At 40.6% G+C, this 6,000-nt stretch overlaps 1 protein-coding gene across 1 annotated transcript in view; it reads right to left on the reverse strand.

The window, feature by feature from the left end:
- LOC137436513 (glutamate receptor-interacting protein 2) overlaps window positions 1–6,000 on the reverse strand; it is a 535,867-nt gene that overhangs the window by 266,540 nt on the left and 263,327 nt on the right. The window lies entirely within an intron of this gene.

Here is a 6,000-nt window from a genome sequence, read left to right on the forward strand (position 1 = left end):
AACCTTCCCGGGACACCATTTGTCCAGTATTTTTCCTCCAAACAATATTTGAAAAGGGAAAGGAAAGGCGGCATGCAGCGCTGGCGTGTATGCTTCCATCAAGGCAACAATATGCTGTCAATAAGGCCAAGCAGCACCCGGAAAAGAAACGCTGTCAATCCTGTCATAGCGTCATGGGACTCGTCACTCGGGACTGGGAGTGATGAAACTTTGAAGGGCCAAAGTCCACTGAAAAAGAGGAAAGCGACCACAAAAAGGATGTGTCTTTCTTGATGAATGGCTGCTTTCCACCAGTTATGACTGGTTGATGAAGGATACTGAAAATTGTCATGGAGTTTACTGTACAGTTGCTGTATGCTCGTGGAGTTTCTCTATTTTCCACAGTGGCTTATCCAATGTCAAGCAACATAATATGCTGCAGGAAGCACGCACAAGTCTAAGTTGATGGTTATCGCATATCAACCAGCATGCTGCAGGAAGCACGCACAGGTTTAAATTGATGGTTACCGCATATCAAGCAGCATGCTGCAGAAAGCACGCACAAGTCTAAATTGATGGTTACCACATATCAAGCAGCATGCTGCAGAAAGCACGCACAAGTCTAAATTGATGGTTACCACATATCAAGCAGCATGCTGCAGAAAGCACGCACAAGTCTAAATTGATGGTTACCACATATCAAGCAGCATGCTGCAGGAAGCACGCACATCGCACATGTCTAAATTGATGGTTACCGCATATCAAGCAGCATGCTGCAGGAAGCATGCACATGTCTAAATTGATGGTTACCGCATATCAAGCAGCATGCTGCAGGAAGCACGCACAAGTCTAAATCGATGTTTAGCATATATCAAGCAGTGTGCTGCGGGAAGCACGCACATGTCTAAATTGATGGTCGCCGCAACAAGTCAAGGGATCAAAACCTTCTTCACAGTAAAAGACTCTTCAGAAGCAGAAAAGGTAACCTAGATAATAAACATTGCAAAGAAAGCTTGGTAATTATTTACTTTTTCACATAAACATGTTGTGATTCTCATTTTCTCATCAGACTTTAGAAGATGAACTTCGAGAATTTTTCCAACTTCTAGTGCAAGTTTCCATTTGGAAACAGTTGTTTTCACGTTATTAGGTGACCAGAACACAATTATTTCAAGGAGTAAAAATCGAATTACCAAAAAACTTTTTGCCTTAACATGTAAATATGGAGCTGCTTATCTATTTGATCGAAGGAGCAAAGGACCCGATGGACGGGATAATTCCCACACTTTTATAATGTCCCCTCCCTCCACCCTGAACTGCCAGGACTTCTAATGGGTTATAAAGGGTAATTCTAAAGCGTCCCAAAGGGTAATTGCAATGGGTTCTAAAGGGTAATTGTAATGGGTTCTAAAGGGTAATTGTATAGGGTTCTAAAGGGTAATTGTAATGGGTTCTAAAGGGTAATTCGAAAGCTTCCTAAAGGGTAATTGTAATGGGTTCTAAAGGGTAATTGTATAGGGTTCTAAAGGGTAATTGTAATAGGTTCTACAAGCGTTACGCCTAGGTCCCCCGTCGGTGAAGTGATGCGAGTTGACAAAGTGGAAGACGCAAGGCGGCCATCTTGGATTTTGACGTGGCGACCCAATTTTCAATAGCGTTCTCCCTTATGCGTAGATACACCCACACACCAGATTAGAAGTTGGTACTTCGCTTATTTTTCAAGATATTCCACTCACAAGGTTCAGACATATATATGGTGGCGGCCATCTTGGATTTTGACGTGGCGACCCAATTTTAAACAGCGTTCTTGGTTGTGCCTAGATACACGCACACACCAGATCAGAAGTTGGTACTTCGCTTATTTTTCAAGATATTCAGCTCACAAGGTTCAGACATACACGGCATCAGACATACATGGCGGCGGCCATCTTGGATTTTGACGTGGGTTGCACCCACACACCAAATTCGAATGCGGTCCTTCGCTTACGCATGCACGCCCGCACGCACGCCCGCACGCACGCACGCACGCTCGCACGCACACACGCCCGCACGCACGCACGGACGGACGGACGGACACACGGACGGAGGGGAAAACCATAGTCCCCCTTTCGCTCCGCGGTTCGACGGGGGACAAAAAGGTAATTGTAAAGCGTTTTAAAGGGTAATTGTAATGGGTTCTAAAGGGTAATTGTAAATGGTTCTAAATGGTTATTGTAATGGGTTCTAAAGGGTAATTGTATAGGGTTCATAAGGGTAATTGCAAAGGGTTCTAAAGGGTAATTGTAATGGGTTCTAAAGGGTAATTGTATAGGGTTCTAAAGGGTAATTGTATAGGGTTCTAAAGAGTAATTATAATAGGTTCTAAAGGGTAATTCTAAAGCTTCCTAAAGGGTAATTGTAATGGGTTCTAAAGGGTAATTGTATAGGGTTCTAAAGAGTAATTGTAATAGGTTCTAAAGGGTAATTCTAAAGCTTCCTAAAGGGTAAATGTAATGGGTTCTAAAGGGTAATTGTAATAGGTTATAAAGGGTAATTCTAAAGCGTTCTAAAGAGTAATTGTAATGGGTTCTAAAGGGTAATTGTATAGGGTTCTAAAGGGTAATTGTATCGGGTTCTAAAGGGTAATTGTAATGGGTTCTAAAGGGTAATTGGAAAGCGTCCTAAAGGGTAATTGTAATGGGTTCTGAAGGGTAATTGTAATGGGTTCTAAAGGGTCATTGTAATGGGTTCTAAAGGGTCATTGTAATGGGTTCTAAACGGTCATTGTAAAGGGTTCTAAAGGGCCTGAGTGTCCCGTATTTTTTTTTCCTCGGACTTGGTCACCCTGGACTCATTTCATAAGGAATCGATTCCTGAACAAATAAGATCCAATTGCAGACTGTTCATTTGGGGCTTAACAGATAGTGTAACGGGATGGTGCAGAGGTAGCGCACTTCCCTTTGAACCTTTTTGTCTGGGTTCGATTTTTGAGCCATCTCCAAATTGCTGGATTAGTGCTTCACAGGCAAGGCACCCGCTTGTAAGCATAAGCTGGTGGAAGTTAAAGATCCCAGTGTCTTTAGCAATGGGTTTGCAAATGTCACCAGCGTTTTGCAAATTTCCGAAGTCCTGCCATAATATGCATGAGCACGGCTACACCTCAGTAATGATTCAACCAGCGGGCTGAAGTAATAATGGCATCCCAGTGTAATGTGCATCCGGTGGCTACAGGTGGTGTGGCGCATTATGGAGCAGGATAGTATTTGGACTGGACTACAAGTAGACTGTTTTCCGTTAGCATTTGGTTGTGAATGAGAAACGTGTTGTGAGGGCCAGTCCCATGCCCAAATTAAAAGAAATCCTGCTGATCTGGTTTGCAACATTATTTATCCCATTCATCATGATATTTCTGTGTGTTGCAATTGCAGGGAAGCTTAATACATTCACACCAAGGTCGAGGGTCATTTCCGGAGAGCTGCTCCCTCATCTGTCATTTAGGTGGGATGGACAGGTACTCCTACGTTCATCATCCATCATGTTATTAGAACAAATGGACACAAAACTTAACTGAGTATGACCAATTAAAATAAAGCAGGTGAATTATGACAGAGAGGCAGCAGGGGTTAAAGATCAGGCCCCCAGTGGTGCATCCTGTTCATCTGCACTTGCACAACTACCAAATGTGTCTTCAAAATATTTACTACAATTGTAGCGCTAATTGATAAATAAATAAAAATCCACCTTTAGAGGCCATGTTTCCCCACAGAGCAGGGGTTGCCCTTTTTCGGGCACCTTGGTCCCCTTTTTGAAGCAATGTTTACGTCTGGATGCCCTTCCTGCCGCCAACCCTGTTAGTCGCCTCTTGTGACACACAAGGAACTAGAACGCCACTCAGTAGAGCGCATACTCCCGCCGTGGGTCAAGTTGGAATAATACGTTTTGTTTGACATCCCCTCTCCCCAAAACAATAAATGAAAAAGAAAGTAGGCCCTAACTGTCAGATAATTAATTTTGATATATCTCGGAATTAGAGGAGAAAAACATCATTTAAGAACAAGATTAAAAGCGTTAATGCAGTAAAACAGAAAAAATCTTTCCCAAAACAATTTCCCAAAAAAATTCCTGGATTGGGAATAATATCCTGAGCTTCACCAAAAACTAAACAATTCTTCCTTATCCCAAGGGCAATCATCCCACCAACTTTCATCCAAATCCGTTCAGAACTTTTCCAGATATCTTGTTCACGAACACACGAACACACACATGGACGGACGGACACGATCGAATGCGTTACTCCCTGGCGGGAGTAATAAACCTGAAAATCGCAGAGCCAGAACCAGAATTATTTATTTGGTCTGGGAAGCCCATGCGAGGTTTCTTCTTCTTCAGCCCCTCACAACCCTGGGTGAATATGCGATCTTTTTTTAAAAAGTTGGAATTTTGCCAAATCTGTTTTATTCGTTTGTTAATATACCTCAGCCATTGACAAATCTGGAACTAAGTCTTTATAAGTTCATCAAATACTGACACCGCGAATGACATTCGCTGAGCTAAATGTTGATATCTCTTCTGAGGTAAAAAACAAACAAACAAAAAAAACAGTTTTTAAGTATTATACGTGTCAAACGATACATTTTATGAGACGGGGAAATCTAATACACACTTTGGTGGTTTTTAAATGACAGAATATGTCTTTATTAGAAGAAAAAAAATGAACATTGAAGACGACGCTGCTAAAAAAAATTACACCGCTCTAATGCATAACCACGAGTTTAAACTACATTTACAACAAATATGAAAACTATTTTCATATCACAATGTTAAATATAGAATATATAGAAGATAATGTTAAAAAAAAATGAGCCCCATCTTCCAATGGTAAAAAAAATCCTTCAAAAAATTCCTGGATCGGGAATAATATCCTGAGCTTCACCAAAAACTAATCAATTCTTCCTTATCCCAAGGGCAATCATCCCACCAACTTTCATCCAAATCCGTTCAGAACTTTTCCAGATATCTTGTTCACAAACACATGAACACATGAACACACGAACATACGAACACACATACACACACACGGACGGACACGATCGAATGCGTTTCTCCCTGGCGGGAGTAATAAACCTGAAAATCGCAAAGCCAGAACCAGAATTATTTATTTGGTCTGGGAAGCCCATGCGAGGTTTCTTCTTCTTCTACAGCCTCTCACAACCCTGGGTGAATATGCGATCTTTTAAAAAAAAGTTGGAATTTTGCCAAATCTGTTTTATTCGTTTGTTAATATACCTCAGCCATTGACAAATCTGGAACTAAGTCTTTATAAGTTCATCAAATACTGACACCGCGAATGACATTCGCTGAGCTAAATGTTGATATCTCTTCTGAGGTAAAAAACAAACAAACAAAAAAAAAACAGTTTTTAAGTATTATACGTGTCAAACGATACATTTTATGAAACGGGGAAATCTAATACACACTTTGGTGGTTTTTAAATGACAGAATATGTCTTTATTATTTAAAAAAAATGAACATTGAAGACGACGGTGCTAAAAAAATACACCGCTCTAATGCATAACCACGAGTTTAAACTACATTTACAACAAATATGAAAACTATTTTCATATCACAATGTTAAATATAGAATATATAGAAGATAATGTTTAAAAAAAATGAGCCCTATCTTCCAATGGTAAAAAAATCCTTCAAAAAATTCCTGGATCGGGAATAATATCCTGAGCTTCACCAAAAACTAATCGATTCTTCCTTATCCTAAGGGCAATCATCCCACCAACTTTCATCCAAATCCGTTCAGAACTTTTCCAGATATCTTGTTCAAAAACACACGAACACACACACACGGACACGAGTGAATGCATGCACTCCCTGGCGGGAGTAAAAATTCCGAAAACAATTCCCCCCAAAAATTCCTTGATCCGGAATAATAGCCTGAGCTTCACCAAAAACTAATCAATCCTTATCCCAAGGGCAATCATCCCACGAACATTCATCCAAATCCGTTCAGAACTTTTTCAGATATCTTGT

The sequence above is a fragment of the Myxine glutinosa genome, chromosome 11 (assembly GCF_964187855.1).
Source record: "Myxine glutinosa chromosome 11, kmMyxGlut1.1, whole genome shotgun sequence".
Classification (NCBI taxonomy): Eukaryota; Metazoa; Chordata; class Myxini; order Myxiniformes; family Myxinidae; genus Myxine; species Myxine glutinosa.